Here is a 24,227-nt window from a genome sequence, read left to right as displayed (position 1 = left end):
CCCTTCTCCTTCCCAGCACTGAACTTCCAAAAGCACAGATCCGTTAGTGGCATGTGCGCATTGGCATCTTTTGAGCAGTAACAGCCGCTGCAAAAAACCATACTGTAGCCTGGACAAGAGCTCCATCAACTCTTTAATGCCTTCCAGCCTTAGGAACAGCCTCTTGTGCTCTTTTAGGGCAATTCATGGTCTCACTGTAAGCTACGAAAAAATCACCAAACTCCACAATCCTTCTTTCTCTTCTGTCCATTGAGAATAAGCAACTTAATGTTTCTGTAACTTTCCTCAGACTTCTGACTAGTTCCATAGCTCCTTGATAACTAAGTCTCACACTTTCAATGTGATGGAAGTGGTCAGTGATTACACTTGTATTACAGTCTGATAAAGAAGAGAGAACTTAAATAAGGCTCCTGGGGACACAGAACAAGGAAGTGGCAGAGTCAGGGAAAGACCTGGGGTGGTGTGACACCCAGGTCCTCCTCCTTCCGATATACAACATCTTCTGCTCAACGTTAATGCATGCTAAAGGCTATGCAAGACCTCTGTGGCTAATGTCACTTATCAGAAGAAACCTCCAAACTACTCGGAGAAGCTCAGTCACTATGGGTCAGTGTTAATTAGCCCAGACCTGTAAAATTTCTAAAAAAAAAGAAAAGAAATTGTAAAAAGGCAATGAAACCCAAAGCCCCTCAAAAAAAAAGATCCAACTGCCATTTCAATGTACCCTGCATTCTGTATTCCTGCCTGGTGCAGAATGCCAGCAATATTATTCTTCTGTTTCCACAGCGGTGCTTCAAACAGATGCTTTTCATTGTTGAAGGCACGGAATGCGTATACTCTGCCTGCTGCTGTTAAGATGCAGAGAGCCAACCGTCTCCACAGAGGTACTGGGAATCAGGCTTACGTGTTTCAGCTGAAAACTCCAGTTTTCTAGCCCAGCAATTGCTGGGATGGAGCCACACTGGTAGCACAAGGAAACTACTACGTCTGGTACTTCAGAAATAACAGAACTAACAGAAACAGCGAAGCAGTTTCAGCACACAGGATCCTGCCTCTCCTTTCAGAAATGGTTCAGACTTTGCAGCACAAGTCTTATTTAGACTGTCTATAACAACAGTGATGATGGGGGCTGGCTATTGGTCCCTCTCCTTCCCATAAAAGAGAGCACGTAGTGAAAAGCAGTAATTGGTGAACCATAGTTCCAATGCCTCTCCAAGAGTTGTTTGCTATTAGTCAGAAATTTTTAAAAGGGTCCAGAAACGCACATATATGTACCCTGAGCCCAAGCACACTTACAGATTACTAGTCCTCTTGGATGCTTCAGAAAACCAGATACCTATTAGATACAGGTGCAGCAATATTATCCTGGGGACTAGCTTATTACATACTCCAACAGACACAAAGAGGACTGGGTCTCTAGTTGAAATAACAATGAGTAGAAGAATCTGTTTTGACTTGTTTCCAGTGGGATATCCAGCTTTTAAGCACAACAGACACGTTAACAGGAGGAGAACCTCTACATATTTGTAGCTTTCAACATCTGAAATATTTACAGCTATCTACAGCTCTACTCATTTGTCTGTAGCAGTGCCACATACTTTAGAACTCAAGAAAACTCCATCTATTTCTTCCTATCAGACCAATTCTAAAATTCAAGAACCAGAGTCATTATGTCTAGGCTTGGTTTACACACTAACTCTACACTGAAAAACTTAATTGAAATTTCAGGTGGAAATTAATCTAGTCACCTCTTGTTCCCTAATAGATTTTGATCTACTTCTCCACACTGTGACAATTTCTGGCATGGTAAGTGATGTCTGTTTTAAAGAAGGCCATAATTACGAAGTCTACAGGGAACTGTAGGTCAAGACAGACACGGAATGACATAGCTCTTACTAGACCAGAAAAACAGGAATGACTAGGACTACTGACACACTGCAGGAACAATGATGGATCAGTAAGGAAAATACTTGCAGCATGCAAGATCTGGCTCTATTTTGTCCTTTTCAAGCTGTATTTTCATAGCTATGGAAAATATCCGACTAATTTTTATAACTAGAACACCATTCACTGTCCTCCTTCCAAAATTCTGGCTGGAAATCCCAGAAGCCGTCTCAAAACAGGAACACAATACTTGCAAAGTGATGGGGTAACCTAACTAGCAACTTTTTATCATCAGAATCCAGAAAAGCAGACTGGAGTAGAAGCAAAGGGCAGCTGAATTTAGGCATGCTTTTAAGGAAAAACAAAAGTATTTGCATGTCTCTGCATATGTGTGATCAAGTATTACAACCAAATGGGTCACAATGATCAAGACCCAGTATTGACACACAGCCTAGAGATAACCAAGCACTGGGAACGATGAAGTGCTGTTATTTCTGTAAAAGGACAGGTCACAGTTGTACAAAGTGCAACCAGTTTTGACAGAGCAGAGTAATCAGCAAGATCAATAGACTGCTTGATGAAATAGGGAATCCAAGCTCCAGGATGGATGTGGCTCCTGGAGTAGAAGCATCCCAAAGAGGTAAGCTCTTGTCTGATTTTCTCCTTAATTTGCTAATGCCAGATGGGCAACACAAGTTGTCCCTCATACACAGCGTGACACTGCAACTCAAAACATCTCTTTTCAGTCCCAAACTCTGTACCAGCCCCTCGTTCCTGCTCTGTAGTATCTGGAGTGCTATTCTGAATCCTAGCCCTCCCTCATGCAACCCAGAAGCTATGCCAAACCATGGTTGGATGTAGGAAGGGTGGTCTGTGGCACCCACAAATGAGACCAAGAGTGTGAGACCAGCACATTCTTTTTCTCTCATCACCTAAGGCAGCAATGCAAGCCCTCTACCCTTTCTCCCTGAATGTCAGTTCCCCAAGACACTCTCCTGGTACTTTCATGCATTTGAGACAGACAGAAAGTCCTCTAGCTTAAAAAATGGAGCCTGGTGAGTGATGAAAAAAATCTGCTGTCTGACCAGATTATGGCAGCTCTCTCCATGCTATACCATCTCCACACAGGCACACACAACATGCACTCACGCAGAATTGTGCCGAAGTAAACAGGAGCAGTCACAAGTGGACAGCAGGGGTGTTCTTGGTGCTGTGGGGTAGCAATGAGGAGATCAGACAAGAGGGCATTGAGATGATGGATGTAGACATGAAAGAACATGTGTACATAGAAGATTGAGGGCTCTTTTGTCCACAGAAGAATGGTGGAGATGTTAGGAGAGTCAGAAAGAGGTTTGGTATAGAAGTGGCTCATTTTGGACCATCGAAATCCCCTCCACTACCATGTCATCAACTTTCAAAGAGCTATGATTTCTTCCGTAGCATATCTATCCTTCCCCTGTAATTAAACTCTGTGCCTCTGCTGGATCCTGACATGTTCCCCTCTAGCTGAATTACTGGTACACACTGCAGCCCAGAGGAGTCACAATTCCCAGATTATACCAGCTCACAAGAGACCAGGATCCAGAAGGTCCCAGGTACAGCCACGCTTAAAAACTTCCTGGGGGAGCTGTCACACCAAAGAATGGCAGAAACACAAAGAGCAGAAGTAAGCATTTGTGGTTGCTGATAATCCCTCAAACAAGACGAAGTTCACCAAACTGCTGAACCTATTGATGACCAGGACAAAAATGGCTTGGACGCTGTGATACTCCTGACAACTAAAACGTTACGTTGCCTTGGCAGTGGTTACAGTCTATAAGCCAAGCCAACCTATCTACTACTTTGCTTCTGGCATCATCTGCATTACCCTGTCAAGCTTGGAAACTAAATACATAAGCATGATTTAGTGCCATGATTTAGTGCCCACCCAAGGGGTTTGTGTGTGGCCTCCAGAAGAGGTGAGATCGTGCAGCATCATTGGTTTACCCCTCTCTTTCTCACAGATACAGGCCTGAAATCAAGCTAAGAGCTAAAGCCACAGGCAGTGCCCTCTGGATACTGTGGACCTCCCTCTGGGATCACAATGACCAACGCAGAACAAGTGTTATATTGTACCCTACAATCCCTAATTAAGAGCACCATTCCACAGGGGCCATTATTAAGTGCTTTTGTGGAGCTATGAGCCAACGCATGGGAGTCTAACAAGCTTTACAACTGTGCCTGAACACTCCAGATTTCTTCCTGGAGAAGTGGAAGCCACTTCGGTGCTGAAAAATCCGGGTGCTTCCTGAATGCTTCAACAGGCATAACGGAGAAGCAGGAATGGGAGGCTTCTCTAACTGACATTAATTACACAGACCCAGCACTGTGGCCAGAGTGCCTCAACCAGAAAGGAAGATAAAATCCCTGCCATAGATAGCCTCCAAATTAATGTCTGATGCATGCTCCTTTTTTTGCACCATACTATCCAAAACCAGGGGCAACTGTTCTCAAAGATGGCAGGACTCTAGATCTGCATTCTTCTGAATAATGGAAATATTCAAACGTTAGTACAGACTCAGCTCATCAGTTTTCTTCCTCTACTGACTTTGAACAGGAACCTTAAAGGTACATACCATAAACTCTGGAGAATGGGAGACCTCAAGAAGATATGAAAATCCTAAGTGGGACCCATCTTGTGTCTAAAGCTTTGTTACAAACCTCCTCTTTGTAACAGAACTGCACTTTTGCTGTCTTTCTGGACAGCAGCTAACATACAATCAACTAATGGCGATAGTAAATCACAGCAACAATTGCCCGTTGTGTCTTACACATAGCAAGGTGCATATGTGAGTGTGCTCTTGAAAAGCTTTTTTGACATAAAAGCAAAAGATCTACTGAGACCTCTTCCAAATCAGAACCAGTATGTCTGTCCCAAGGCAAGTTTTGATCAAGGAGAAGAAAGAGAGTCATGAAAACCACAATGACATTAAGACAAAACTATTGGTTTCACACAGACAGACTCCTGGGTGGCAGTATGAAGCCAAGAAAAGAAAGAATGGGTCTTTCATGGATAGATGGATCACAGAAGGGGAGTATGCTACACAACCAGCAGTTCTGAAGGGAAGATGATATTTTTCCCCTTGGCTGTCCTGAATAGACAATGGGACCAGCAGTGTTGTGATCTAAGAAAGACAATGGACACAACAGACAGAGGCACGGCGGCACTGTCTGCAGAACAATTATTTAAATGGAGAGAATCCATACAAATATTTTTTTTTGGAGGGGGGAATTTGTTGTTGTTGTTTTTTTTAATTGAATTCTATCAGGAGGGCAAAAACCAGCCCTGCTGAAAATACCCCATTCACTGAGATGCTAAAGGACACCCAGCAGGTTCACAGCCGCTGCATAACACATCCCAGCCATCTACGATTTTAATGCTTAGGAGGTGCAGGCTGTGCTGTATTAATATGCAAAGTGTGCCTGCCTTCCCAATTAAATGGAAAATGCTATGATTAAAGGCAGTCAGAAGATATTAGATGGATAGTGCTGAACTACGGGCTTTATTTCCTACACACAGAAGCCCCACAGGAGTGCTGATGGAGTACATGCCGGGGAGATTACCAAAGGCGAAACAGAGCTGGGAAAGGAAAAATGCTTGGATACGTAGAAGGGGGAGAAAATGAGGAAGCTGTTTACAGGAGGATTGAATTAACACAGTACCTCATCCTGGTCTCTCAGACATGGGCCCTCTGGGCCACACATATCTGGAGGGAAACCAAGCACCACTGCTCACAGAAGCCAAATTCTGGCACATCATTTTGAGGGAAGAAGGCCTCAGAAGCTGAGTGAATCACAGCATAGGGCCCAGAGAGCTTCACAATTCATAGCTGCACAACCCTGAGGCAAAGCTCAGAGGGGACAAGCCTTTCCTATGCCCCCTCTTTCCTTCTTAGCATCAGCATGTTCTCCTCTACCACCTATCTGGGATGGGAGAAGAAAACACAGCGGAGAAGTACAGCATGCTGGATAATTTACAATTAAACCCATGAAGATGAGAAGATAAAACAGGAAACATTAATAACTGATTGGAGAGTTCCCTTTGCCTTGCTGTGAAGGGCTTGCTCTAAATCACCCACGATAGCTTTAACCCTCGTGGCTCTGCTCTGCATCTCAGCCCCAGGTCATGGAGCCAGTTCCCCCCACTTACTCTTCCTTCTTGTCTCTGAACACTGCTGCACCCTGTCACCAACGCACTCTGTGCCCGTGTTTCATGACTTGCATTTAATTAAAAGAGATGGCAAAGTCAGGTATATTTATGAGGACTTCTAATCCTCACACTTACATTTTCAGTTGCTATGGGTTTCCTTCCAGAGTTCGCTCTTTCTCCCCAACCCCCACCATGTAACATGCACCAGAATAAAGTCTAATAAATTCTGCTATGTAATTGGCTGTATATTTTAGGAGTCCATCTATCCCAGTGCTGTGAAAACAGAGGCCTTCAAAAAATTACTGTAAGGACAGAAAACCCTGGGGGAGGGAGTCCGAAGTGCTTTATTTCCTCAAATGACTGCTGCTAAATTGTTACAGGTACGAGGCTGGAGTGCTGAGCGGAACAAAGCCAGAGCCAGTGGCAGCTGCGATGTCACAGGACAGCACTTGAAGGAAAGCAGTTGCCAGAAGTTGCACCTTTGTCCAAAACCAGTTTGCTGTCCTGCCTTGCCTGTCTGAGAGCAAGAGAATCACCACAGGGGCTAAACAGAGGGCACTGCCTGCCTGCCCAGTGTGCAGTTCAAGTGAGGTACAGATGCCTGATGTATATTAATGCAATAACTCTTCAGGTTCTAGTGCTGCTCTCACCTGCTAACACTCCAAAGACACTGAAAAGCCCATGATACTCTTTAAATGAGCCACTTCCACCACAGACTCTCCTAGAAAGGTTGGGAAAAGGTCTCCACATTTTGAGGAATACAGAACTTCAGCTGCTCTTTGTCTTTAGGGAAGGATTCCTTTTAGCAGCAACATGCCCCCAAGTGAAGCCACACAGAGGAAGGGATGGACATTACTTCTAGACTGCCAGCTTAGCTCCAACACGGGTTGGCAGAGCCACGTGTAATGATGGTGCGTGTTACTGACTTACCCTCGTAACTGCAGGGCTGGTCGTAACAGGTAGGATGCAAAGTGCGTTGGAGTTAGCTGTGTTTGAGGAAGCCTGCGCTGCTGTCTGTTACAACCCTTTTGGAGATAAAGAGAAAATATTGGTTCAGCACACTGCAAGAGAATAAAATACTTTTCTTTTTTCATGTGCATTATCTAATGGACTAACACATACAACTAGGGAGAGTTAAAAAGGTGACGTTCATGTAAATGAAAGCACGAAGGATATATGAATATTGTGTGCTGTATTTGAGGAGGCAGCTCCACTCAAAGTATTAGAAATACTGCTAGCAGCTCCAGATCATCACAGGACTCTCTTCTACGATGACCTATGAAGAGGAAATGTGCATACACGAAAAATTATCTGACCTGTTCTACCAGCATTTAGGATGACACATCTCTACTGACGACAATAGAGATTGTCCATATGCAATGACAGCACTCACAGATGGGCCTGCTGCACCGCTCTTAACATGTTCAGCACTTAGCAGGATTTACTGGTTGTAATCTTTCTTCACACAAGGAAACCCTTCTACGTGAGTACCCACACCTGATATCAGCGTACCAAAGTCTCCCCTCATATCCAAGTTCCCACCGACCCATAGAAATTTCAAATCCCCCATTCACCGCTGAATCCAAATAAAACACTGCAAAACAAGAGGGAGGGAGAAATTAGATTTCCTCTGGGTTGCTCATTTAAGTAAAAGAAGAAAAAGACATAAGAAAAGAGGAAGGAATTCTATAAGGTTGGCACATGTGCCTGCCCCCCCCCCCCCACCGAATTATGGCCAAAACTGTATGCCTGAATGCCACTGCACAAACTCTTCTACTTTTCTACCATTCCTCCATGATGTTAGCAGAAGCTAACACCCCTTAATTCACAGTTTTTCACATTCAAAGTTTATGTCCAATGTTAATGTTATTTAAACGTCACCTTATTTTTTTTCTTCTCTCTCCTGTGAATTTCATGCTGGGTTTCTTATTTCCCTCCATTTTTTAAAGAATAGTTTATTAAGAAAAGCTGACTGTACCTCCACTCCGTCTGCTGGAACAGCACTGACGAATAAAAAACCCACCTCACAGGAGACAGTTTTATTCTGTTGATCGGAAGTCTGCCAGCCCAATTTATGATTGGACATAAGATCTCCAAATCTGAATTTATGTGTTGTAGTATAACGACAGGTCAATGAGATTAAAAGTATGTTCATGAGAGAGCTGTAAGGCAATTTGAGTTTCATGGTTCTGTGGTGATTGGGCATTCAGTCTAAGAAAACCTGCGTTAATAAAACACTTGCAGTCCCCGGGAACAATCTGCACATTATTCATTATTGCAGCCCGGCTGCGGTCGCCTTCACCAACACCCCCTCACCATAAAGAGAGAGAGAGAGAGAGAGAGAGGGAAAGCAACTCTCCCCCTCCTCCTTATTCAGATGAAGCTGTCAGGGAGATAGTGCCATTGATAACGCGAATGGGCTGAATTAACAATAGAAGCACTTTTCTTCCTTATCATATGGTTCACATAATCAAAATGGGGAGGGGGAATGGGAGGGGAGAAGAAAAGTCTGAGCCTCACATATGGGTCTCCCCCACCAACTGAAAAATATATGGACTAAACACAGACCAGCAGCTTCTGATCGCATACAGAGTAACTCCCTTGCCTTCAAGGAACCCTGTTTGCTGAAGAAACACCACCCTACAAACCTTAAACACAGGGCTTAAATGAGTCTTAGCCAGGTCACACAGGCGTGCGTAGGTCATCTGAATCAGAGCAAACCTGCGTAAATTGTAGACGTGGGCCCCACAGCTGCATTTGGATCTAGGGCCAAAAAGCCTTGCCGTTCAGAACACAGGCTTGGCCTTCAAAACACGGCTGGTTTGGCCCACAGGTTGGATACAGCAAGTCCTGCAAACTTTAGGTTCAAATTGAAATATCTCCCAGGGTTGGAACCCAGACCAAAATTTCGGTTCAGTATGTTATCATGATAACTTTCAAGTGAAGCTCAGATCTTGATCCAAAGTTACCGGTGGGCTCAAAGTTGTTTGCTTCTACCATTCTAGTTCACCCTGTGTCTCCCTGCAGATAACTGCTAGTTCAAGCCCAAATCAAATTCCTCATCTTGCTTTGGCATCACACCCAAACTCCTAACTACTCCTACCTAATACAGGAACACTGCTGCCCTTCAGATTACACAAAGAACCATGTAAACAGAAGGGAACCTGCAGCAAACCCAAAAGTCATCATCCTTCCTCTTTAAGATGTTTCATTCTTCATCAATGCTTCTTTTCTTCATCATCATAATAAAGATTTTAATTCAAGAAAGATCATAGGATGTAATCATTTGGTGGTAGGGAAAATGTTCAATGCTTTGTTTCCATATGGACTCTGTCTAAATAAAGCAAACTCCTCATGCTCCTTTCCCCATGCAAGTACAAGGCCCAAATTCACCTTCGCCTGATTTAAGAAGGGCTGAGAATCCACAGTTCTAGTATACTTCAGTAATTGCTGTAGCTGCCCAGCACTTCTGAATGTTAAGCACAAATGCCGAAACACTAGAGCAGAAGCATGTAGAATGCAACACCAGCAGCCCTGAGGACACAGGAAGGATGTGAAGAAAGGAGCCTGAAAAGGGACAGGGCCAAGAGGAGATGACGGGGAGCTGTTATTTTTCTGTACATTTTCATAAATAAAGGTTCACTATGCTGCCATTTGACTATTCCAGTCACTATGCGATGGAGTCCCAAATCAGAGATCCCTGTGTACCTACAGAGCTGTTACTGCTGAAGGGGCCAGAAAATGTTTGTTGAGTAAACCCATCTCTGATAGGCAATGAGATACCAGGACATTCCTGTTTCATCGTTGTTTAATCTGTTCTGTTGTCAGGCAGGGCACTGGGCCAGTAAAAGTTCCCATTGCCTCAGCTTCAGGGGTGGACTGGCTTCAGAATTTATACAAATAAAAGAAGAAACGAAAAGCGCCGGCAGCACCAATCTGATTACAGAGTCATTTATTTTCTGGTCGTTAATAATTTGTGCAATAAAAGATTGCGTGCCTTTCTGAGTTAGTAGGAGTTATTGGCACAAATTTCCCTCCACACTGGTGTGAGTCTGTGCTTGGAACATAAATTATTAGTTTCTTATCGCACTCCTCCTCATTTTTCATGCTGCCACAGCTAGATCGCCAGAAGCCAACCCCTCAGTCTCGGCCTTATTTTATGCTGCACGAAGAAAGGCAGCAAAGATGGCTATTCCCTCTTTAATTACACAAACTCACTTTTGCATTGCCTCTCCCCCAATCTGCCTCCCCACCTGAATACTGGCAGGCGTGTGCACTGTATTGTGTCTGTCTGTGGAGATAGGCAGGTACTCTGCCATTTGCCACCTACATTTCTAATGAAAGCACTGTTCTTTGACAACACTCAGAGTAAGGAAATGACAGGCTTCCACCATCCTGCCAGCTTCTATCAGATATCTGTTTGGAATACTAGCAAGAAAGTTGCATGCGTGCATCTCAGTGTGAGGATAAAAGGAGACTGGAATTCACACTACCCTTGAAAGAGTAGGAGGAAAGTACTGGCACAGAATCGGGTCGTACACAAGATGGCTATATCTCCAGTTGCAGGTTAAGAAGTTTGAGTCTTGGATGTAGCTGAGGAAATGCTTGGGCTTTCTCTTCCTGTAGCGTTAAGCAGGTGAATGATAAGAACGCCTCAATGCTCCTTTGTAAAACTGATGCTTTACCCCCATTTGCAAAGTATTTGAAGTTCAGTGGGGGAAATACACTAAGGATTAAAACTCATTTAAAAGCTATCAAAGCATCCTTCTTGTTTCTCTGACACGCAGCGCTGAAATGCCCTTTAGTGATGATAATAATTTTGTTAAATACAGCAGTTCACATGTAAACCACACCAAAATTCTTGGACCTTTCCATATGTCAGCCGCATGGTCTTCTCCATTCAACATATCTCTCTCAGTTGTGTCCCAGGAACATTTGCACCAACATCTGCTTAACTTCAAAAGAAGTACTGACAGATTCAGACGACAGAACATGTCTGGCATCTGCAAACGTACTTGCCAAGGGCTATGCAAACCATAAGCTTCTAAAGATAAGTGAAGCCAGGAGGTGCAGGAGTAGCTTTGCCTTCTCTTCATTGAAAGACAACTACCCACCAGTTGAGAGTGCTTTTCTATGCAGCACCCATTCACAGCAGTCTTTGGATCCATGTTCTCTTACTCTCTCCTTACACACTCCGCTGGCAACTCTAGCCGCTCCTCTGGTCACAGCCAAAGCCCACTACTCTCCCTCCCAGATTCTTGGAATGCCGGATACCTGCTGCACGAACCAGGTTGTGGGAGGCTAAGAATGATCGTGCATGCTGGAGGTGTCTGTTACAAAGGGCATACGTGCAACAAGCTCCAGTGGAGCCACACGTTGGAGATCATGGGGCGTTTTATTCAGCTTTCTCCTGCCAATATGGCTAAGCACAAGCAGCCCTACTGAGGCCTGATGTTGTCTATCAATAACAGAATGATGTGACATGCTTAGGGCACCCCTGTGTATGTATGTATGTTACAAGGAACACACGTTCCCCCGTTGCAAGAGGATTTATAACAGGGGCGTCGGGCAGGCATAGCACACACATAAGGGTGTATTGTCAGTTCGAGAGTGATTGATGGCTCCGTGCTGGGCATGTCTCTAGTGATTATACTGCATTGGTGAGTCACTGATCATTTCAAAACGATGCTTATGTCTACAGGGTAACATCCAACACATCCATGGTTCACGCTATGTTCCAAATGTCCACCCTGAATTCTAATGATCTGCTGAAGGAGCATCACTAGGGCTCTGTTTCACTGGGTTAATTTCTCTCAGAATCAAAGAGCAGCCTTTCCCCCCACAGTACAGCTAAAATCTCACTAGCCACCAGCACGTAATAGAGCTGCAGAGAAGCACACCATCCTCATCAAGTGTAGCAGGATGCCCACCCCACGGTAGTTTAGGAAGCCCATGTGCTGCAGAACATCCCCAGACTGCTATCAAACTGAAGTATTGCTCACACACAAAACCCCAGCCCACCTACCGCTATCTCACCGAGTACCTACGTTAGAAAACTCCCCGCTCAGCCCTGCCCAGGAAAAGAGTGAGTCTATGTTGAAAATGTAGGAGGGACTATAACTGCAGGGAGGGACTACAGGAGGGACTATAGCTGCAGACATGTTACAGCTGTAATAAGCATATTTAAAACAAAGAAAGAATGTTAACAAAATAGTTGCATGATCACTTATCAGATCTGTTCTTGGAAAAATTCAAAGACAGGAACACCAGCATCACAGAACGCCTTCAGAACAAAGATTTATAGGTCACAGTAGCAACCCCTCCGGTCTATCACAAAATTACACTAACAGACAGAAAAGAGAATCGTTACATTAGCAAAAGCAATGATTTTGCACTATGTACATGCTCCTGGTTACCGGACACAAATCCTGGGCTTTTCCCTGATTCTCTCGCTACCAGATTCGCATATCCCATGCTGTTTGCCATCACTATTCTGATTTTCTCCTAGCTCGCTCCCAGTTTGGACTCTCCAGTGTAAAGCTGCAGACTAGGCTACAAAAATCATCTAGTTCCGTTTGAAATCAACGATTGAAATCATGACTGTAATCAGATACTGAAAAAAAACGAGTGAGCAGAAGGTTACTTGGCTGCAGAAAGACCCAGAAATAAGGATGAAATAGAGCCACCAGGTTCAAACCCAGATCAGCTGAGAGGGTACCTGAAATCAGGGCTTCTGATTCACTGCATTTGGAAGAAAGACGCACTGTCCCTTCAGGACCTAGGGACTCAAAATCCTGGGAAATTTATTTTAAGTCCTTGGGACAGGCAAATTTCTATCCTTGGAGAGAAAAATACTGAAAAAACACTTAACAGAAATCTTCTTAGGCTTTTCCCAGGCCCCCAGATTGTCTTGCAACATTTGGTGCATTAGAGAACAGTTCCCGAGTGCTCCAACAAGCACATCTTCACCCTTCCTGTGATCAAACGGTTTTAAGATCTTTATCATTCCTTTTTCCACTTCCCAAGAGAACTCCCTTTATCACAACCTATTCCAAAGTTGTTTTGCTGCCATCAACACTTGCCAAGGCCATGCTTTTTGTAAAATCAGTTGGCAGCATGCCACAGGCAGGACTTGTCAAAATACTGTCTCCATGGTGCCTCTTCGAGGCCCCACACCTGGTGACATTTCCATGCCCTCCCCAATTCCTTAGTCACATCCCTCACTGAGACAGCTGGCCCAATACCAGCTCTCACGCAAAAGATGAAACCAAACTGCAGAAGCGTTTAGAATTTCTGGTGAAGCAATGACAAGACATTGAGGGGAGGTTGCAGTGGAACCTGTCCAGCAAAGTTTCTGTGGGTTTAAAAGCAGCAGACCGATACCTCAAGAAATTACTCAACAGCCAACATGGAACTGGACTTCAGCATCCAGTTAAAGGTTAAAAGCAGGCTGACAACTCTTCAGCTGAGAGTCTGGTTGCAAACCATTCTCAAACAAGTCTCTGGAAATCCGGTCTGCATCATTGGCTCAAACCTTGCCAGCTTAATCTGAATAATAACAGAGAAATGGCCCCTACAAGGCTAAATGCTATCAGTGTAGGACCAGCCAGGAAGATAAATTAAGCAGCACGCGTGGCTGAGACCCTTTAAAAGAAACAGTGCACTTCCTATTTTCTCATCTTGAAATCTCAACACTATAGTAGCAACACTGGCAGGAGTTCCTCAGTCACTCTCTTCCTAAGAGGTCAGCACTTCAAGCAGATGTCCTTCTCCAGATCCCTTTCTCTTCCTTTTTTCCTATAGCCAGCATGCCATTGATTTAATTCATGATGCTTCTTTGCACAGCAATAGCAACCATCATCTGAAGTTCATGAAACACTTGGCAAACAGTCCTTTCTCAGCTTTCCAGTAGTATTGTGGGGAGCCAGGGAAGCACCAAACATGGGCAAATATCAGTATGATTTCTGATGTGATGGCAGTGATATAAAAAAAACCCCATGCTTTAGGAGCAGTGCCCCAAAGTACTAAGAACCTCATAAAAACATTTTGCTATTCAATATTCCTGAATATTTCAATAAATAGTTAAATTTCCAAATCAATTTCTTACATCTATTCTGCTTTTGGTTTTACTTCACAACATTCAACCCGATTGCTATTTGCTGCCTTACAGTTCTGTGCACAAAGATTCAGAGAAATCAACTTATTACTCTCAACTCGTCTGTGGAAAAACAAAGGCACAGAGCAAGCATTTGGCATTTCAGAATCAAGAGACGGGAACAGCAGACAACTCTGTTTCCTTATACACAGGCAGCTCCACATGACCAGGCTGTTCTAAAATGGACCATGCATGTTACTTGCTACCTACTAAGCATAAAATAATTAAATTCCCTTCCTTATATATAATGATACTTGACTTTAGTATTTCTAGAAGGGGAACTGTTTTCCCCCGTTTCTCCCACCCTTCCCAGTCTGAGCCTTGCACGTATCTCCTGAAAAATCTGCCACTGTGCATGCACAAGCTGCGTTGCACTTAATGAGGCACTCCAGGTTCAATGAGGTCCTTCATCTTTTCAGTTCTAGCTCTGTGCTTCTCCCTTCCAGGCATCTAAGTTGGCTCCTGCACGATCTTCATTATGGTACTTCTTTTTCCTCAAGTTATAGCTCCATGGTTCCTTTCTCCGCTGCCTGAGGCAAGAGGCTACAGGATTAGAACTCCCCGGTTCTGTTTCCAGATCTGTCACCGAGCTGTTGTGACCTTGACAACACGCCAGGAAGGTGGCATTTTTCAAACTTGGGTGCCTAAATTTAGGCAACTGACACAACCTTATTTACTGACATGATAAGTATCCATAGCTTTTATTAAAAAAGAGCAATAATTATGACAGTATTCAAAGTCTCATACTTCCGTCTCCTCTCCTGCTTTCACATTTCATTAATCCCAAACCTGCATCTCCCCCTTACTTTAATAGCCAAAGCTAATGCAAGCTTTATCTTGAAACCCAGTGTAACCTATACTCCCAGTTCTTCCGGAAGCTACACTCGATTGCCAACAAAACCTTCACATGTATGCCCAAAAAGGTTAAATGAGAACCATAGATAGGAGTTTCTGATATCGAGGAATGCATTGACCCACCTTCCCTAATCCCTTTACCATACACCACCACAGTAGAAAATAGAAGCCTCTTTAATTTTCCTCCTTGGGATCCACAGTACTTTTAACATTCTCAGCAATCCAGCCAGAAAGAATAATATACATGCTTGGTCTGTGGACTATTGCATCTACATACAAAAATTTACACAGCTTAGTTTTTAACTGATCTCACAATAGGTCTATAAAGCATGAAAACTGAACCTTCCAACCAAATGCTTCACATGCACGCCCTTCCTACAGACCTGTAAACCCCTCATAAAAGGCCCTCTCTTAATCTGTATGACTGTGCCCTTTCTTTTTGTTTAAGAAAAAAATTGTACCAAAAAATATGTGCTATAGATGTGTATTCAAGGTGTATTCAATGTGTATTCAAGGTATTCACTTCAAGGTGTCTATTTGGTCTTGTGTGTGAATCCACAGGGAGACAAAACAGTACTTTCTCATATTGTACATATATGGTTCTACATCAGATGGACTTTGTGAGTGATCTGATTCTCTTCCATGACATCCAAATAGCTAGGGAGAGAGGTTTCCCCTAATCCCAGCGCCATCTCTGGGAAGGGTTTATCGTGCAGAATTACTTAACAATGGGAATGGGAAGTAGGGGAGGGTTTTCCTGTTTTCCGCTGGTATCTCCTCCATTAGCCAGAAAGCGGGGCTCCCAGCCAGGCAGCACCCCCGGGGCCCGGCCCGGCGCTGCCGCCGCCGCCGCCTGCCTCGGGCAGCTCCAGCCGGCGCGGAGCCGTGGCGGGGAGCCTCGGCAACACAGCCACCCGCGGCAGCCCCCCGGAGGCGGCCCGCCCCCCGCCAGCGGGCTGGGGGGAACGGGAGGAAAGAAGCAGCAGAGCGGGGCCCCGCCTGGGGCCCGGTTCGCCTGGGCTGGGCTCCGGCAGCGCTGCCTGGGGCCGGCGCCGCCCGCTCCCCCCGCCCCCCCCCCCCCCCGCTCCCCCGGGGCGCTGCCGCCGCCGCCGCGGTCGGAGTCGGCCTGGCAGCGGAGCCGAGACGGCGATGAGCCGCCGACACGGTTCAATTAGCGCGGCGGCCCCGGCCGCTGCCTCCCCCGGGGCGCGGCGGGGCGGGGCACGGCTCGGCGGGGCACGGCACGGCTCGGCACGCCCGCCGCCGCCTACGCGCTCCCCGGGCGGCCGGGGCCAGGCAGCCAGCGACGCGGCCGGCGCTCGGCGGGGAGCGGCGGGCGGGGGGGCGAGGCTTAAAAGGGCGATAGCGCGGAAAGACAGACGCTTGCGACAACAGCTGCAGCCCGCAGCGGCCCCCGAGTCTCGCACGCACCGAGCAGCGGCTGCGGAACACGCGGGGCGGCAGCGGGGGTGGGCGCAGAGCGCCGCGGGGCGCTCGGGGGAGCCACACGCTCAGCGGAGGCGTGCAAAAGGCCGTACTCGCACCCGCGACTGGAGCTGCTGAAGCCACCCTCGGTGAAAGAGTGCTCAAGGCTGGGGAAGCGTGGCAAGGGCGCACAGAGACGAGCAGGAGCGAGCAAAGCACGCGCGCACAGCCGGCACAGAGGGACGGCTGCAACACGCGTGGGCAGCCTCACAAAAGAGCAAAAATAAAACGTGGAAGTTGCACATGCAAATACAGTCAATGCCGGCATACCAAACACGTTCACCGAGAACAGCAGCACTGGGCTTTCGTCTCCTGTACGGGCAACCACAAAGCACCAACCTACAGGAATGCTCAGGGTGACACCACCTGAGAACAGTGTCACCCATGGTGGCCTCATCGTCATGAGCCGTCAAGACGCGTTGCTGGCACACGGTGCAGGGCATATACAACGATCGAACTGCGCCAGCACAGAACAGTGCACCGTCACTAGCATTTTGCACATCAACATTGGTGCTTTTCTGAATATTTTAGCAATGAACAGCTTCCATCCTGAGATGGTCACGTTTCTGTTTTGACCCTTGGGCACATGGGTACAGGTGTCAGACACAGGAAAAGTCTTCTAAATGACCAAGTGCCACACTCCAGCTGAGTAGGAAATAAGTCGCCAAGCACTGGTGGTGTGGCAGAAGGATGAAGTCACGATTGGAGCCCCATCCCTTCAACCACATCTGCCAGAAGATTCTCCACACCTAGCAAGACCTTTCACGGAGGCAGGCTTTGGCACTAAGCACATAAGTTTCAAGATTCAATTTTCCCCCCGTTTATCCTACAGAAGGATGTACTACTCAGCTGTAAATTACATCCATTCATCCCAGTCCCTGCTGCCACCCCACCAGAAGCTCTGCAACATCAGATACAGTGCAGTGACACAAGGCTCGGACTCCTGGGGTCCTTTGCCCGCATCTCTCTTCTTTCAGCATGATGGACCATCTTAAAGAGAGACGGGTCTCCATTGTACAAGAGATGAAGCTGGGGCAAGCATCTTATTCTCTTGTTCCCTCACACAGAGATGCATTTGTTTCCTGGGAAAGTAAGGAAGATGATGGAAGTTGTTTCCCCTCTGCATGTTCCTTTTTCCCTCTGTCAGCATTTCTCTGAATTGGAAGATCTGATGCAATCCCAGAAAAGCCAGCTAGTTTAAAAACTACATTAGGACTAGGAGTGTGTTTTAATCACCACCTTGTCTGACCTGACAGGTTTTGAAGATGTCCTCCTTCTGGCTTCATTTTCAAACAGTTAAAAAATATTTCCTATATAAGAGGAAGGGCTTTTTGTATTTCAACAAGACAGTTAAAAATCTCACTCATTTATCATCACGGTCCCACTTTCAATTTTGCCTTCCTGAAAATCATTTTGGGATGGGAAAGACAGATTATATCTCAAGCCATGACATTTCAGTAAAATGCCACCTCTTCTCATCACAAAATGATGGCGTTTTGCCCCTTATCATCAAGTCATATATTGAGGAGAAGATTTTTTTCTCTCTCTTGAGTTTGCATTGCAGAAAAAATTAAGCATAGCAATCTACAAAATATCTGACTAGACTCAGCCTAACACCGATCCAAAAACGGGACAAAACTTACCATGGTTATCAAAGTCCCCTTCTACTTGATATTACAAGGAGTGGGGAAAGCAGCAGTATGTCACAAGCAACATTCAGCTCTCGCATAAAGGGATGTGACACCTGCTAAAGCGGAGTTGTGTCCACTCAGCTCCAGGAAGGCATTTGATCTCGTTGTTACGCAATACATAGGAACCAGATGGTGTGGAAGGAGCTGTTATGCCCGAAATATTGAACCTCAACTCTAAATATACACCCTGACTTCAAACTTCACTACTTCAGAAAGCCTTTCTTCAGAATGAAGCTAATTTTCAAAATCAGATACTTTTTGAGGATAACAGTGAGGTATTGGACATCTGATTTTCAGAGCTGCAGAGCCTTTCCACAGGTTCCCGTTGACTTCTATACTGGAGTTACAAAGGTGTCTGGAGAAGGACTTGCAGGCTATACTTGTTTCCATGCCAACAACCACAAAAAAGGGTTATTTCAGATACAGACTAGCTAATTTTCAAATGACAAAACTATCTGCCATTTAAATTACGTTTGCTTCTCCTAAGCAGCTAAGGGGGGGGCCTAATCCATATTGTGGAGTAAAAACCTGCAATATTTTATTATTAAAATTTAAGCTGTTTTGGAATTACGGAAACATGAGAAAGGGGCTTTGTGTTTATGCCTGTAGACCTGAGGCAGGCAAACTTTCCAGTAGAATCTGAGGTAATTTTACCTGAGCACATCCCAGTGTAAGAACTGGGAACAGTGTAAGAACCTGTTGGCCAGGGACATGATGCTAGCCCTGCCAAAACAGGTGAATAAAAACTGGCAATGAGATAAGCATGGAAAATTTTAGTCATACTGCTGTGCAAGCAGAAGCCAGGAGGGAGGAAGAGTCCTGACAATGCAGATCTCATTCTGGCAAAACTCTCATTGACTTCAGTGAAAACTTTGCCTAAGGAGGGGTGGCAAATTTCACACCTCATAACAAAATTCATCTTAGCATAGCTTAGAGAAGTTACATGCCTTCAATTACATCGGTATAGTCAGTGGAGTAAAACCCTTAAGTAAACAGGGTTCATTTCTGATCTAAAATGGAAACAAATTGTCTTAAAGGCGTTTTTGTGGGCTCTCGGCAGACATGATTTTAACTAACATGTAGGTCATAGGTACAAAGAACATAGCACTGCAGAAGTCTCTGTTCAAGCCTTTGCCTCATTTGTTCTTTGTTGCAGGCAAGAAAATCCTGAGAAACTAATTTTTTTTAATTCCAGAAAAATGCTGGGATGCAGCTCCCACTGGGAGAAAAAATGGCAGAGCTCAGAGCCCTTATGAGCAATTGCTCACGGAGAAACTCTGCCAGGAATTATAACTTGGGGGGGGGGGGGGGGGGGGGGGGAGAGAGTGTGGAGCAGAAGAGGTGATGATGTGAGAAAATAATCTCTTTTTAAAAAAGAGAGATGGGAAAAGAGTTGCTCCCTAGATGAGTTCTGAATGCCAAGTTTCAGCAGTTTTCAGCCACATTATAAACCCTTGAAAAACGAGATTTAAGGCTTCTTATCAGTTAGATGGACTAGCCTTTGTGCTTATAATTTTTTACAGAATTGCAAATGCTTCTCACTCTCCTCTTCTCCTAGAGTTGGGGGGAAAAAAACCCCTTGAGGAAAAAGCTAAGTTCCTTTCAGGGACAAGCTGTTCATTCTTGAGGCAGAGAGCCTGGAGGGCTCTGTGCAGACCCTAAATAAAATGACAGTGGTGGCCCCACAAATTTGTTCCTAGGGTTAGCGCTCTAACTGACCCTTCCCCATTCATCATACCAGTTCAGTCACTCATCATGAATGACACAGCATGACACCACATGAATTATCTCTGACCTTCAGGAGGAGTGGCTCCTCCAGATCAGGTTGGGGTCATGAGGAGGGCAGGAGGGAGAAGTTGGTCTATTAGACCTGGGGATGAGCAGAATGCTTCAGCCTCCAGAGCAAAAAGGTGATGTGTTCACGGCATGAACCTGTCCTCATGGCCCAAGTAACAGTCCTATAATCTCAGCCATCAAGCCCAGGAGTGTTGTGTGAAGTAATGGTGTCTCTAGGATCACGAGAAGCCCATGTGAACTGCTTTGGGTGAGTCAACTATGGACACAGCAAAAATGCCTGTGCCCTGATCCAGGTTGATTGCCCCACAGAAGCCACAACCAGGACGGGTGTCTGGGAACTGGGCGATCCTGGCGTCTACTGCAAACGGGCTTGCCACAACGCCAAGAAGCTAACAGATTGTTGGCATTTCTGTTAGAAGCGCAAATGATCGGGTGTTTATCATTTGTCTGAAAGTTGTGCTTTGCTTCTTGTAGGAGGATGGAAGATTTGCCCCCAGATCACATCACTGCTCCAAGGAGTTCAGCGTTCATCCTGCCTCCTGCAGCAGACTGTGCTTGATGCTCCAAAGGAAGGTGAAGTCTTAGGACTTATCCAGGTTTGGGCCCCATCCTGACATTCCGACGTTCAAAATTTAGATGCTTTTTCTGTGTGTTGAATAACCAGATCTCGCCTATACAATATTATAAATATAATCTAAATGTCCTTAGGTACTTTTAGCCATAGAGGATGACTTAACACAGCTTAGTTTAAGGCATCTTTCACATACAAAAACTGTATGATGAAATATGCACAAATAAATCTACGCCTTTCAGATGCTCCTTATCTCAGTCAATGCCCAAAATTTTCAGCATTATAGAAATGTTTAATTTTAACTAAATGAACCATGCCACTGAATTCATTAATACCTCAAGTCTAGCAAACACTTGTTGTTTACAAACAACTCCACCCAGATGAGTCTGCAGATCTTGGTTCAGCTAATCCCTGAGTAAAGTTACCCCTAATGCAATACTGTTAGCAGGATCAGGGCCTAATAATTTAATCCAGCTAAGAACTACTAACTACTGATGCTAGTGAATACAATGGGGCCATTCATGTACAGAAGTGTTAGGTGGATTCAGATTTAGAAATAAAATTGGGAGAGTGATTTTTCTGTAATACCAATTAAAATTAAACAATGAATCTTAATAAGTTCTTGATGCAGACAAGCAAGAAATGAAAAGGGTTGCAGTTCTTTAACATAGTGAACTAAGCGCATATTTCGTCTGCTTAACATTCATTCATGGAAAATCCAAACTTAATGCTGCTGGTTTTATGTCTTTTTAGTGTGTGGGGGTATCTGCTGTCCGCCAAACCACCACCTCTTGCCAACTTATTCTTTCATATTTGTCCAAGACCATGGCATCAATAAGAACTAAAATGACACTGCTCTTATGTCATTATCTATAGGGAGATTCCCTTGTCACCAAGACTAGTTACAAACCCCAGAAAATTCCCTACAGGAAAATCTAACATGGCAGTTTTTACCCAGAATATTGACTAAAGCAGTGTTTAAAGAAAGGCATGTTATTCTGCATGGGGCACTAGGGAGGTCTACATCTCCTGCTTCCCCCAAATCAAACAAACCACAGAGCTAGCAGTGAAGTTCCAACTATTTCCATCATTCAGCTGCAGCCTGAGAGGGTGCGAGCACTCCCCAGGACTTTAATTCCTACTCTACCTTTGTGCAGGCAGAAAATGGAAATGAAGGAACAGAAAATGGAAATGAAGGAACTGCTCTATCGTTTTGGCAGGTGATTCAATTTTCTTTGCTGCATCCTGGCAATTAGCTTGCATTATTGCAACTCAGTGCTGTAGGAAAAGCTAGAGTTGCAAGTCTCTGCTTATGTGGGGCAGGCAGGGAAGCGAAAGAAGGACTCAACACTGGCAGCTGTTCCCCCAGGCACTGTGCCTGGGGCTAGACTCCATTCTAGTCCAGACTAGATTCCCACAGCACCATACAGCGTGTAAAAAGGAGTTTCAGAGATGGTGCCTCCTGCCTGCCCCCTGCACAGAGGCAGCAGTAAAAAGTTCCTTGCATCCATCATCTTCCCTGTGCACCTGTACAGGGTTAAGCATATTCTAACCCACTGTCTCATAATGTATTATGCTAGGGCACGACCTTACAGCGAGGGTACCATTGTGCAGCTGCTGTCCTAGGAGAATGCCTACATACCGATTCCCTGCAGCAGGCAGCAGGCTGGGGGGGGCGGGAAACGAACAACAAACCTTTACAGGAAAGAGATGAGCATGTAGATTCCTCACCAGTAATTCCATTAGAGATTATTAAATTACTACCCCTAAATAAGGTCAGTGGCTTTTTTTTTTTTTTTTCAGTCTATCCCTCTGCCTGTTTCCTCTAGGCAGGCACCAGCACGAAGGTTCTTTACACATTATCTGAATCTGTTTTCTTTTCAGCAAAGCAGATTCTCAAAAGAAAGCAAGTTCCCAACTTTCTGTTCCGTTGGCTGTAAGCATCAGAACATGAACTGATCATACAGGAATCAGGAAGAAACCTTGTATTTCTTGTATATAGTAATAAACATTCAACTACGTGCAGAATATGACAGGAGAGACTGTGAATTGGAGTTACTGCTGCAAACAGAAGACAGGTTTTGTTAGATTAAATCTGGAATCCTTTAGCATAGGAGAAGTCTCTGTCCTTTTCCCGATAGTGACGTTACCCATCACCTGGCACCTGTGTGCCAAATGAAATAACACATTGACCGAGGCATTCCCAAATAAATTTGGTCTCCCACTCTCCTTCGCTCTGTCTCTCGAGTTTACTACTGTTAGTTTTGCATTTTCTGCACCCTTATATGCAACAGTGGTGCTTACACAGATAGAAATCCCCTCTCAATTAAATGGGATTTTGTGTGTGAGTACTTGCTTGCAGTATGCCGCTGTTGTGTTATCACTCTCTTCCTCGGCTTCTGTTGTGGGAGAACAACTTTGGGTGGGTGAGTGTGGACACCAATCTCTGAAATTAAACCAGTCAGTATCAGCTCTATTCTACTTCTTAACACTCATGCCACAGCCAAGAGCTATCCCCTACAACATCACAAACAGGTAATTCTCGGAACTGTTAGTTTCAGCTTTACCATCTGCCCCTCTGACAGCCAAACTTCAATTCATGAGGAGATTGAGAGTTATCCCATATGTTGAGGGATATCAGATCAATTGAAGGTGTGATTTTAAGCAACTGAAAAAGGTTTCTCATTTTGAACCAGACTTATTTCAGTTTAATTTATATCAGAGTTTCAAATGAAACTGAAAAAGGAAGTTGGCACACATTCGCTTTCTAAATGGACTTTCTCTAATTCATTTAATCACTGACCCAGTCGCAAAGCCGGAACAGTAGAACATGTGCACAACTCAGCTGTTTCAGTGTAAAATCCAGTGCATTAGCATAAACTATCAGTGAAAACCAGTGCATCTCTGCTGATTGACATAAAATGACAGCTTATCAGCTTCCTTCTCCTTCCATAAGTATTCTTATTAATGGTTATAGACACCCTTTCTCCTACAAAGTCACATAGTGGGAATTAATATAAAAAAAATCCAAAGTCACATCATCAGCTAAAAATCCTGCAGTAAGATCTCAGCCTACAGCAAGAACAGCTAACCATTTACAGACCCATGTGGTTCCAGGAATGCACAGCTCAACACTTCATACCCTTTTGGACCTAGGGGTAATAGGAACTTGAACCGGTAACCCAGACAGACTTTGTTTCTCTTTTCCCTTGTTGCAGTCCTACCCTCCTTTATACGAACAATGAGGAGTACACAAAAACCTCACCTGATAGGAAGATAGAGAAAAAGTCCCCCACTATCCTGGGCATGCTTTTTGCTCCTTTTAATCATATGCATTCAAAGGTATTTATAAAAAAATAGGCAGTGCGCTATAAAGAATATTATCTGTTCTGCAGGGCTCCTTTCTAGATACCTGGCTGTGGATATTCAACCTGTGAATCCTTTAGTCCTTAGCACACAATGAGGGACAAAAGAAGTTGGTAAATTATATGGCATCGATCTGATACAGACACTTCATCCTCTTTCTGCTACACCAAGCTGATTGCTCTTTCCAACATCACAGAGAAAAAGAGAGAGTACAAGGAGCAGAGAGAAAACAAA

The 24,227-nt window shown here is 44.8% G+C and overlaps 1 protein-coding gene across 6 annotated transcripts in view; it reads right to left on the bottom strand.

The window, feature by feature from the left end:
- Nucleotides 1-24,227, bottom strand: part of SAMD11 (sterile alpha motif domain containing 11) — a 194,295-nt gene that overhangs the window by 153,910 nt on the left and 16,158 nt on the right. For all 6 annotated transcript variants that reach the window (XM_075520744.1, XM_075520746.1, XM_075520743.1 and 3 more), the window contains one exon: nucleotides 7,004-7,098. The gene's annotated coding sequence lies outside the window, so the exon portion shown is untranslated. The remainder of the gene's footprint in view (nucleotides 1-7,003; nucleotides 7,099-24,227) is intronic.

Source organism: Mycteria americana, chromosome 18, assembly GCF_035582795.1.
Source record: "Mycteria americana isolate JAX WOST 10 ecotype Jacksonville Zoo and Gardens chromosome 18, USCA_MyAme_1.0, whole genome shotgun sequence".
Taxonomy (NCBI): domain Eukaryota; kingdom Metazoa; phylum Chordata; class Aves; order Ciconiiformes; family Ciconiidae; genus Mycteria; species Mycteria americana.
This window is presented reverse-complemented; position numbering and strand designations above follow the sequence as displayed.